Here is a 13,153-nt window from a genome sequence, read left to right on the forward strand (position 1 = left end):
AAAGCCAATTGCACCCTGCATTACACTTGGTACAAGCCTTAACAGTGCCAGGCAATGGCAAAGTGCTACAAATTATATTTAGTAGACTTTGCTCTGGAGGATTTAGAGGTTAATTTTTTTAAAATCTGTTAAGTGTTTGGGTCTGCATCTGCCCTAACTGAAAGAAAAGTTTTAAAAAAAAAAAAAAAAAAAAAGAAGTATAGAAATGAGACCAAGATTAAATCCAGGAATCCTCTCCAGTGAGGGCATGAAAATGTGCCATTTCCCCTTCAAATTACAGATAGGTGGAAGGTAGATTTAGATCCCAACTATGCTGAATTTAACATGGGTTAATCCCTCAGTTTTGAAACCACACCACCTTGGCCACCTGCTTCAGCCATAAACTACATGGGTCAACCAGAATCCTTTCTTTGTTTGTGCTGTGACTGCATTTAATAAACAGCAAATGAAAATTATGCTCTTTCAAAACGGGTTCTGGGAATTTTAAAGACTACAAGAGGTCAGGATCTCCGTTAGATGTCTTATCTCAACCTGAACACACACAGCAGGGGTACTGCTAAACACAGCAGGCTCCAATTGCTAAAGACAGTTTAAATCTTTGTTTTGAAGTAAAAAGTTTACAGACTGGAAACTAAATCTGAGCTTTTTCTTTTTTTTTTAATTAGGTAGGTGTATTGCACGCATCTTCAAAGTCAGACTTTTATTTTCAAAGATGTGTGAGAGTCCTCAATACCATACCTTAGTTAATTTTATTTTTTTTTAAATTTCCCAAATTCTTGGAAGTGCTCCATTTTCCCCATGGCAAATCACACCTTACAGAGCCATGGGAATAATCAATACATTTCTTCTGTCCTCAGGAGACAATTGCAGCAGGTTTCTTCTTTTATTTCCGTAGCATCTCAAAGTCCTGCTGTTGCTGTCCCCATAACTCAGCCATTCATTTGTTCTTTCTTACGCCAGCCTCACCACTCTCTGATGTTTTTGAACCCCAGAGGCAAAAAAAATATAAGAAAGAAAGTCTCTACCAAACCCAGCAGCTGGTGGAGTCAATTCTCTTGGCAGAAGAAAAGGGGGAGGCAGCAAAAAGGACCACAACCTCATCAGCTAGAAGTCGATGACCATCCCACACCATTTGCATTAACATTAAGTAGTGTGGGAGGAAGGAGATAAATCAGCAAACCAACTTTAAAGAACAAAAGGAGAAGGCTGGGATCACTTTTGCAAGAGGAAATGAGTTTTCCTCCCCTCTTGGAAAACCTGCATTGCATTACAGGGACTGTGGCTCAGCACAGATGTGATGCTCAGCAACACGAGTGCCACTCTTTGGAACAGCACTGGTTAGGAATCTTTTGGACAGAGGAGTGGTTTGGGGTGTTTGGGGGCTTTGGCTTTGTTTGTTCTCTATTACTAAATTGTTGTTATTTATGCTTCATAACACTTATTAGAATCATTATTATATTCAATAATTTTCACTATGCAAATCTATTTTAATTGGCAATAAATTAAAATCCCCACAAGTCAAGTCTGCTTTGCCCACTATGGCAATTTGTAAATGATGTCCCTGTCTTTCTCTTGACCATGAGGCTTTCCTTTTTATTTTCTCCCCCTGTCCTGGATAAGAGGGAGCAGCTGTGTGGGCATCTGGCTACTAACCAAGGTTAACCCACTAAACAACTCCAAAACACCATTTCATTTTTTAATTTAAATGTTACATTAGAATTACATCCTATTTTCTACTTCAGGATTGAAAAGATCAATCAAAATTAAGAAGATTAGAAGTGTATAGCTTTGCTTAGTAGATGCCAAAAGCACTTAAGCAAAATGACAGAAAGGCACACTCCATTTAGCCACAGCTTTGAGACTTGAGGAAATGCAGAGAAATCTGTTGTGGTACCACTTTTACCCTTCTGAACACCGTAGCAGTGAATCCTAGAAACAAAACTCTTTGACAAAAACAGGTTTTCTTGGAAAGAAAGGAAAAAAAATGTCTGGAATGGTTCCTTTTCCATTTTCTGTTCTGGAAAGTATCTTGAGGATTGAAATGAACATTTTCTCCTCCCTTTGAAGGCTACCACTGTCATCATCGTGGATAATATTTACCTTGGCTTGTGACTGAGACCTAAACAATCTGTCAGCGTGTGTTACACCCTGGTGTCCTGCTACTCACCCACTGCCATCCTGCCCCTCCTCAGAGGAGAATGTCCCCGAGCAAAGCTGTGAATATCTGAGATGTTATTCAGAACAATCAGCACTAACCTCAACATCTATTCTGGCTCTCCAGCAACCACAGTAGTGATAAACACCATGCAAATTTCATACTGAAAAGAGACTCAATGAGCTGCAAGCAAGCAGCTCAGATCTCTCACTCTGAATATCACTTGTGCCATTTGGCCCTCAACCCATGTTCCTTCCCCTCTAAAGCTTTGGCATGTTCAATCCAATCACTTAAAACAACCCCACTGGCAGCACTCCCTCAGCTCTCACCCAGGAAACAGCAATTTCCACTCCTGGTTGCTTATTATGCTACTGCAACTAAAGCAGGGTCGCACAGAAAACGTTTTCTTCTTACAAAGAGAGTCAGATCAAATTCTAAACCATCACAGGAAGGCAGGAAATTCACTTAGCCATTTTCATTCAATTTTTATGCTACTATAAAAACATGAAAATGACAGTATTTGTATATAGCAGCTTAATGGTAAGTATCTAGAAATTTCATGCAGAAATATTAAATTTATGCAATTCCATTTGCACCACCAAGATGAAGTACTATAACAGAACTGAGGCAGAACATCACTCCTCAACACACAGGATCTTTTCTGCTACCTTGTCAGACCAGAATCAGACTGCAGATTTGTGGTTTCTTTAGATCTTGCGACCATGAGGTAGCTAATGATTCAAGTTCACAAATTAGCACTAAGGATGAGAGGTCTGACCCTAGAAGTCTGGCCCAGAAAGCCTTTAGGCTGGTGCCCATCAGGAGGACGTGGGGGTGAATATCACTCCTTTGCAGAGGACTTGAAAGTTGAGAAAGGTACTAGAAAAATCCTGTAATCTCTGGAATACCAGAAGGGTCTAATCCATGGGAATCCATCATCCTGAAAACATATGGCCAAATAATGATTCAATTTAAATACCCACATACATTTTAATGGAATGTTATCCATTGCAAATGAACTCCAAATTGTCATCCTGTCTCAGGTACTTTGCAGAACGATGTGGGCTGTTGCCAGCGTTTTTTATTCAAAACACTGCAAGTCAAAGACTCCACAGAGGAAATCAAAACAACTCCATTGCATTTCACTCCTCCGTGCTACCTCGGCTCGTTTGTGTCCAACACAGCTGGAACATCTGTGTCGGAAGCGAACGCTGGTGTCGGTGCTGCCCCAAGTGCCTCGTCTCCACCACATTAACCTGCTTTAGCAAATCAAATCCAAGCAGCATTTACTGTACTCTGGTTTTTCCTAAGAGACCAGATCAGCACCTAATCCCATTTATTTTTGCTCCTTCTGGTCACAAATGTCATTTTGGGTAAAAGCGTGCATCCCAGCAATGCAGGAGTGCAAAGGAACAGCATTTTTGGTCACTGCCCAATCCCACTGGACTTGGTGAGGTCAGATTTTCTTTTTTGCCTTCTTATAGTTGGCTTGAGCAGTACAAAGAAGCTAAGTGGGACAGAAGGTCAAAATGATGCCATTTGTACCACAGAGTGATGAGCAAAGACTGGACTACAGGTTTTGGAAGTCAGACACCTATTGCTATGCAGTTTTAACCAAAATGGGAGGCAGCAGTACTTTGTCTCCCATGCAAAAGCCATGGAAGGTCTCTCACTGCTCACAGACTCCCATCACCTTCAGTCTGTCCTGCCCAGGTTTTTTCCAGCAAAGCCTCTACTCAGCAATGGTCCTGCATGTAATGCTTGAAAAGGCATCCAAAACCTTCCAAGTTTTGGATTTTCATTCAGGCTCTGTCCTTGACTCTGTCAGGTGCTTAAGTACATGATTTGTTTGACGGACTTGTATCGTGCTCAAAAATGTGCTTAACTATAATTTTGACATGAGAGCTGTGCTGAATTGGGGCCATTTTGCAGGAAGCCTGCCTCTGAGATCATTGTCACAATGTTTTAAAGTTCGAGATTGTGCAACTATTATCCTTTATTGCCCATTTTATGCCAAAGTCTCTCTTTCTTTTTACATTCCTCTTAAAAGCAAAGCTATTTTGGAGCATTTAATATTATTTAATCTCTTTACTCTGGCAGCATAGAAATTACAGGAACCATTACAATGGTCCTGTGTGAGCGTATGCTTTATTGATGTATATGCTGACCTAATATCAAATTGATTTTACTCAGCTTTTCTGCTGACCATGGAAAAATGCAAATTGGGTATTATATTTGCACACTAATTTTATTGGGCCCCTGTGTCTTCATAAAAAGATAAAGTTTGGGCTAATAAAAATAAAACATTTCTGGGGCTAATATAGGCAAATGTTTATGTAGGCAGGTAACAAATTGGTTTGTCATTTAGGAGAACATAAAGAGCACTAAAATCATCTTTAGGCAAAATAGATTGGTGGCTTTTGCTTAGCTTTTAGCTTTCATTTGCAAAATCAATTTAATGTAGCACAGTGTCTCAAAGAAAGGGTGACACAGGATTAAGACATTAATTGTATTCCCTCTCCATAACTCCCCCTTATTCAGAGGCTCTGGGATTTGGGTTTGCTCTTGTTCCAAGCAAATTAAATATATTTCAGCAGAAAATGGGAAAAAGGAACCTTTAGACTTTTGCCATGTGTGAACATCCTATTGGGACAAATAGGGACAGGTAGGAAAGTGGGACTCAGTGTTCTGCAGGCAGATGCTGACAGAGTTATCAACACTTGTCAGTGCCACCAGGAACCTGAAAGTGTAGTGATGTTCCTTCTGGAGATGCCTTTGTTCCTCCCTCCTCTTCCCTTTCAGCCCTCTGTAACAATGCCTTGTGCATCCCTAACGGCCTGGAGCCCTGCTGGAATACAGCTGAGTGAACTTTGCTGACAGTTTAAGTAGACAGGCGTGTATCAACAGCCTAACTTCTCTTTATTGAAAGGAATTGGCCTATTTACATCCCAGAGCAGGCACTATTTCTGCCCAGCTCTTGGTTTTCATCCTCTCCTTCCCCTTCCCTTGCTCGGTTGCAGGGTGTTTTGGAGGGGTTCCATGTAGTGGGAGGTTACATAAACAGTTTTGATGTTAATACTTGACTGCATTTTCAACTTAATAGCCCAGCAAAGGGAATCTGACTGTGAAGCAAAAGGCCAGAAATATCTCCTGGTAAAATTATGCTGGAGCACAGATTGAACAACACTGCAGAGCTATTTGCAAAATCAGAAATGGCAAATGACTACAGAGCAAGAGCCCCCTTACCTCCCAGCCCCATTTGCTTGTTTCTAATCTTCATTACATCTTGTAAGCAACCATTTTTCCATTTGGGCTTTCTGGTGCTGGCGGCTCACCATGCTTTCGAGGCAGGAAAATTAACTTCACGCAAAACCAGTCAAGGTGCACTCACATCTTTCCTCCCTCCTCATCTCCACTAAAAAAAAACCCCACTCCTAAAAAACTGAGGTTTTGTTTTTAAATTATACATATGCATTTGACTGTCAGAACATACAGTCCTATGAATGAGAATAGAAATCTGGAATATGAACAGCACATTATTCGTCCTCGAACGGCCAAGGTGATGACAACTCGCAATTAAGGATGCAGACAGTAGCATTTAATGTCACCTACCTGCATCACTGTCATATCATAACAGTTTAGCAGGCTGGTCCCCAGCCTTTCTTTTTCCCTCTTCTGCTTTGCTATTTATAAAGTCAGGAAGGAGTGTAGATCAACCCCTTGCCCTCCAGAGACCGGAGGCACACAGTAAATTATGGGAAGGCTAAGTGGTACATCAAATGTGTCTCCTCAAAGCTATACATCATCTTGTTAAATTTGATGTCTAATCCCAGAACCCCAGAAATCATTCCCAAAATCCCAGAAAATGCATGTGTCCTTCAGATGATATAGAACAAGAAAGTAAAATTTACCTGCAGGGAAAAGAAAAAAAAAAACACCAAGAAGAAAACATTCTAGACACGATTTGCTCAAGTCTTCATTTTACTTCAGTGTGTTTCAATGCCATCTCCTTAAACACCATTGACTCAGAACTCACCCATCTGTATTTGAATACATGAACTCTGATCTACAGTACTCACTTTTTTTTTTTTTTCCTTGAAATGGTCGACAATAAATAACAAACTGAGTAAACCAAAGCACATCCTATTTATCTCTCTCTAAAAATCTTACATCTGGTAGAAATGCAGTATCTTACATATGCAGCAGCACTTCTCCAGTCACCACCAGTGACAGCAACCATGATCTTCAGCCATTCCACAGGGTTTTCTTAACTGAGCTCCACAACCCCTCATCAGTGAAGAGATGGAAACACTCAGGAGCTGCCTGCTGCCCCAGAGGAAGCAGACCTCATCCTTTGGGAAGGAATCAATATTAACTGGTGTCTTTCTTGCTCTCTCTGTTCAGAGCTATCATCCCTCTAGAATTCTCATCATCCCACTAGCCTTCACTTTTTACAAAGGGATAGAGCTAAAATATTCAGATGCAAGACATTTCCTCCTGAAATACTACATTACATGGGTACTTTCTCAGTCTGTCTTTAAAATCCAGGGATTCAAAAGATGATGGTAGGACCTGTTAAAATGCAATTCTCTATCAACTCTCTCCAGTGGAGAGGGCTACGGCTATGCTTGTGTCCCATAAGTACGCATGGACTTAATGATAAGAGAATAATTCATGTCAGAATTTCAGCCAAGGTAGAAAAGAAGGAATTACCACTCCCTCACAGAGTAGTCCAGCAGTTACAGGAGCAGTCAGGACACCTTTGATCCATTTTGGTTTGTTTTTTTTCCAGTTTTCCTGTGGCTTTGCCTGTGATTGACTTTAGTGCTCAGAGTTACCCGTATAAAAACTGAGCAAAACCATGTGCACTTCAGAACAGAATTGAGAGTCCCAGCCCAGCTATTCTCAAAACTCTTCTAGTTTGTTTGAGATGCACAGTCACATCCTTGTGCTCATCGTGGATTTTTCCAAGGAAGGCAGCGCTCAAAATGACATTTATAGCTGCCATGAGATGCAACTCCAGAATCTGTGAGTCCAGCACCTCTATCTTCTCAAGGCCAAGAGATGAAAAAATAGGGAAGGAACAAGCTGCAACACAACATGCAAAAATCAGGAAAGATGTTTCTAGGAGGCAGTAACGAGAAAACCTCCATTCACTGGGGTAGGTCTCATATTATTCACTTAAGAAACAGGCAAAAAGTATAACAGGAGGAGAAGTAGGAAAAAAGGAAAATTGGAGTGGCAGGAAATAGTGGATAAAGCTGGAGACCTACTCAGGTCTCTCTCTCAGGTAAAAACCTGAAAACAACCAAAGCTTCAGCCTGCTGGGCTAAAGTCTCAAATCTGAGGGAGCAGTGAAGCAACACAACCAACACTGTCACCGATTAATCTCCTGTGTTCCACCTTTTTGACATTGACCTGAACAACATGAACCCTTCTCTCTCTTATTCTTCCTAAACACCCACTGAAAAGAAGTGGGGACATGATCAATTACAGGACACAGGGGATGATTATTTTCCAGATTTATGTGTTGCATCAGACCCTCCTTGGGCAGAAGGACAAGGACTGGCAGGGTTAGAAAGAATAAAACCTTCAGTGTACACAACCTTGAAAGCAGTGATTCCAAGCAAGATGTGCAGGGTGTTCTGCAAGGGGTTTTGGCCTTTACTGAACTATGACTGTGATCTCTTCAGGAGCTGAGCTAGCGGTCAATAAAAAGCAACCTGCTGAAATGAGATTCATGAAGAGCCATGCTCCTCAGAACGTGACACTGACCTCTCTGGGAAGCATTCTGTTTGGAGAGAGGCTGGAGCCCACAGGCAAGAAACAGACACTAGTGAATTGTTTCTCTTTTCACATTCACTGCTTGCCTGAAATCCAAATTCGGCCCCAAACACGCAGCACCAAAAATTAAGATGCTCAGTAGAGAGTCTTACACACCAAAATCAAATTCTTAAATACTTCAGCAAGGTGGGGGATGCAGACTACCCTCAGGGCTGAAGTACACACACTCCTAAGGCAGCCAGGAGCAAATCCTTCTTTAGTGTAATGTTAGACATTGGTTTCAAATCAGGGTGAGAAAACTGTTCTTCGCGTAAGCAGGATGGCAAAGATGGGGTGGAAAAGGTCCCCTTTTCACAGCCCCCTGCTTTTGTTCATTGGCTCTTGTCAGATTTTAATCACAGGGACATGATGTCAGGGAGCCTGTGGCTTGGGAGGAGTCAACAGCCCTAAATCAGTTTTGCTTGGATGTGTGCACTCCATTCGCTGGCAATGACTCCAGCACCAGCAAGTGTCACAGACATGACCTCAGACAGAAGTGCACTGAGGATATTGGACCTACATCATAAGTCCCAGAGTCTGGCAGGAGAATGTCCTGCCACAGCCTTGTCCTTTCCTTCAAAAGAAAGCGGTGAGATGCCTGCCTGGAGGCAGGGCAAGTTTCACTCTGTTAAGGGCCAACAATTAAGCAAGCTGCCATTCTTATTCAGATGCTGCTTATGACATTTTCCCCTCAGATGCAAAAACAATTATCGCAAAGATTTTTAAATTCCACCTGGACACATAAAACCTTCTCCTTCCCCGTCCAACCTGCTGCCTCAATCCCCTGCCTTGTAACAAACTGAGAACAGCTCCTCTCTCAGACGTGATCCTTCTCAAAGCTCCCTGTAAGCACCACATTAACTTCATGTGCACGAAAGTGTCCACCGATCCTAATTGTCCTTTTTGTCCCATCATTAGTTAGCAATAAATTCCAGAGGCGCAGTCAATCAATACAGCACGGGGCATAAGGGAAAACACATTTTGTTGCCTGCACTAGGCACACACTGGAAGGCTGTGAGAGCTTTGTAAAAACCTATCTAGTCAGCAAACTGTTAAAACCAATTTATACACACTCACACTCTCTCTCTCAAGGCAATAAGCCTATGGAGAATTTTAATTAAAGTCAAAGGAGCCTTTAAAAGTGGAGGGGGAGAAATCCAGCACAGCGAGAAATAAATTAATAAAAACACGCTCCAAGTTGAAGCTCAAGGGGATCACTCTCAGTCATCATTTATTTAAAGGATGGGACACGTCAAAGATAGGAATGTCAAGTGGGAGATGCTGTGAAGCAGCAGAGGACAGAAACGGGGCTGACGAACTGCATGCCACAGCTTCTGTAGCAGATCATTTTTTGTCACGTAGGTTATACTTGTGGCTGGCCACCTGCTGCTTGATATTCACTAGCTCTCAAAGTTAGGCACTGAAATATCTGCATTCCCTTTCACAGTTGATCTGGGAAGGACCTTTTAGCTCATCTAGACCATCCTTATGCGGTCAGCACCCAATTTCTGTAGAAAATTATTCCTTTCTCTCAACCTGAGGGTATTTTTCTTGGTATTCAGCCAGCAGTTTCTTTTACTGAAATTAATTCTATTTGTCACTTGCTTCTTCCCTTGGTGTTTATATATTTTTAAAATTAATTTCTTATGCATTGTTCTAGCTTTTACTTGGATCATAGACTACTCGAGAGGAACTGACTGACCCCTCCAGATGAACTTCTACACACAGGCAAACCACAGATCTGTTCAATTCTCATGTTCCAGAGCTCAGAGGAGAGCTGGCATCCTGCTCTTCACCTGTCATTTTTGCAGCCACCAAATCATATCTTGTAGCCTTTTCCACAGCTCAGGGAAGAGATTTCTTCACTCAGGACCAGCTGCAAACAAGCAGTGCCACATTTCTTAACTTTAACAACTCCCAGTATCAGCTGCTGGAGCAACTTCTCATCACCTCTGCCTTATAGCAGCTCAGTGGAGTGTAAGAGGCTTGTGTGGACCAGTGTCCTCGGCAGCCTCCTGGCTACTAGCCTGTGGCCAAGGGAATTAATACTTCTAGTTGGGGCTGTGTCAAAACATCCCCAGCATCAGATGCAAAATAAATCATGTGATTGTACAGGAAACCCATCCACTCTCAGCCTTCAAGTACAAGAATTATGGAGATCCAATACTGACTGCCTATCTTGACACTCATTATCTTATTTAGAGACTTGTGCTGTCTATTTTCCAGCTAGATCCCTTGGTAGAAACAGAAAAACTTTATGGATTAGTAAGACCCCCACATTAGTTTCCACATAAAACCATGGAAATACAACTCATTTCTAATGTAGGAAAAAAATTCCAATTATTCAAAACATTAATAAGAATATTTGATGGTCGATGTAAATTGAATTATGTTTTTCCCTTTCCCATAAAACAAACCAAAACACCCTTTTCATGGAAAGAGGGTTAGAAAGGTTAAAAAAAAAAAAAGAAGAAAGTCAAAGTCATTACATTCCAATCAAACTTGATAAATATGTAAATTACAGCAACTAAACAGTTGTCTTTGACAAATGGCTTCCACGTAATGGATTCTTCATAGTAATGAGGCTACAGTGCAATTGTTTTTTTAAAGCCTTACATTTCTCATTAATAAAAAGTGCGAGTCAGTGTGCACAATGGGCACATTTAGCAAAAAAAAAAAAAAACATTAAGAAGCAAAAATTATTTTCAGACAGCAGTTGACATCACAGAGGGATGCCTGAGAAGGTGTCATTTCTTGCTTCCATCATCATTGACACGTTGTTGACTACTCTTTAATTAAGTAGCTTGAACTTGAGGAGCTACTCAGTGCCAAAAGAAAGCCTAGGACTTTGCCACTTGCAGTTCAGTTGGGGCTTGTTTATCCATCCAGACCATCAAAGGTGCCAGCTGCATGTGCTGCACAGGCCCTGCAACACCTACGAAAATGGCAAAACAGGAAAATCACTTCATGACACATCAGTACCTTCCCTGGCAACCAGTGTCTTCCTGCCTCATTGAGTCCACTGGCATTTCAGACCACGTCAACCATCACAGCACCTGTGCATCTTATTACCTTCCTAATGTAGTTTGAACACCACTCCGAAGGAAAAGATTCATGGAAGAAGATGACCCTGGATCATACAGGACTGCCTGCAGTTGCCTTATCACTGTTCTCAGAACACTCTGGTATTCAGCAAGGCACCTCTAAGCTTCTTCCTCTTGATTTCTGTTCCCTTGATGCATTTTGGAATGACAGAAGGGCAGCATCGAAGGTGGTTTGAGCCTGCAACAGCTTTTCCACATAAAGGAGCAATGATGGCAGTGAAAACGCCTCCAGAATCACAGAGGCTTCCTTGCCATGCCCCCAGCTTCAGCAGGACCAGAGCACTCAGGGTCTCCTATAGTGCAGGCTGCTGGTAGCCAGCTGCTGCCACCCCTGAGCCTGCTTTTCTATCACCACGTCCCCAGGCCTACAGCTGAACTGCACTTCTCTCATCTTTTCCAAAGGTGTCTTTTCCTCTGCAGGCATCTTGCCACATCTGCAGAAGCAGCGCTGTTTCCCCACCCCCACTCCCATCCTGATTTAAATAGGAAAAAAAAAAAAGACTAATTAAAGGGGGAGTGGAAAAGATTAATCCATTTTTCTAAGTTCCCCAACTCCCCCATCCTGTGCATTATCCCATATCACTCTGGTGCTAACAGGGCTCCATTTACATATTCTGTATGATAGAAAAATTCCTGAACAAGTATAGGGAGAATCTCAACATGCATGCCTACATAATTTAATGCAGTTTTGGCTGCTCAGCCCTTCCTCTTTGAGGGAGGACTGCATCCACATCCCCTCACTATAAGGAATTCTGCCACCTGGCTTTTGAATTCCTGAGCCAAGGATACATAACTGAATTTATATTTACTCCCAACACTCTCTGTGCACCCAAGGGTCAGCCAATACAGCGTGGTGATAGATCAAAGACTCCACTGCTGATTTTAAGTTATTTAAAGTAAAAAAACAAACCTTTTCACCCCAATCTGTTGAAAGTAAATAAGGGTGAAGAAGGGAAAACACAGCCAGGGGGAATGTCAGTGGGAAATGAGGACAGAGGAGGTGGAGGAGAGGACTGTTTATAAGTCTTCTAATAAGCCTGTAAACCCTGGCTATATCTCTGCATGCATGCATTTCTTTTGCTGATACAGGATGCATACTCCATGTAATGCTATTCTTGTGAGCCAAGAAAATCTGCATGTAATACAGCAGGAGAATGCTAATGACCTTCAGCTGAGCTGGAATCCAGCAGTACTTCCCTTTATCAAAGGTAGGCTTCAGAGCCAACAGTCAACCTTGGGGTTCCTCATGGAGCTGAAAATCACTGAATACAACATGACACATCCCAGTTTGTGCTAAGTGTCCCCCAGTTGTACAGGATTTGGTAATTCTTCCCAAATATCCCTCAGGCTATAGAAAAGGTATTGTTTCAGGCAGCACTTTGTCAGTAAGAGAAAAGCGATTTCAAGCCCATTCAAGTGATGAATCCTTGAAGCAATATGGGTTAACCACCTCATCCAGCACAAACCACTGAGTGGTTGGCACAACCACCAGCAGAACATCTGTACCCCAACTCCCCACACACCCCCAGCCCCACCAGGCTGGGGGGACACTCCCTGCTCTTACCCAGACCTCTGATGAAAGCCATGTGTTACCCAACCATACTGTTCTCCATATTTGAGAGATTTGGAGCTTTTTCGGATGGAAGAAAAATTGATAGGGATACTCCAGACAAGTGGAAAATAAGATGTAACCCTGCTGTCCTTAGGAGTATGTGACACAAAAGCTCGATTTGAATGAAAAGCTAAGTCAGCACTCGCACCGTCTTCTTGGTTTATGAACTGATTTAGAAGAAACAGAGAACAGATTAGTCCTAATTTGCTTTATCTTTGCATTCCCAATCTATTGATTATAATAATTGTGGAAGCTATCTTCCCATTAGCCACAGTTATTACCATACAGAGCACATGCAAAAGCCAGAGTGGATTTGAGGGCTTTTGTTTCCAGAGTGTTGGTTTAATGTAGCCGTGCACATTTCCAAGGCACAGAAAGGAAAAAGTGAGCTTCCATGCCATTAAATTCAAGCAGATTTTTCTCATCATTGCAGAATTTAAGCTTTCAAACCAGACATAT

General features: G+C 42.0%; 1 protein-coding gene across 1 annotated transcript in view; it reads right to left on the bottom strand.

Annotated features, from left to right (window-relative positions):
• Window positions 1-13,153, bottom strand: part of AGBL4 (AGBL carboxypeptidase 4) — an 882,078-nt gene that overhangs the window by 205,065 nt on the left and 663,860 nt on the right.

This window comes from Chamaea fasciata, unplaced genomic scaffold (assembly GCF_029207755.1).
Source record: "Chamaea fasciata isolate MVZ Bird 193981 ecotype frontalis unplaced genomic scaffold, bChaFas1.0.hap1 SCAF_10, whole genome shotgun sequence".
NCBI lineage: Eukaryota > Metazoa > Chordata > Aves > Passeriformes > Sylviidae > Chamaea > Chamaea fasciata.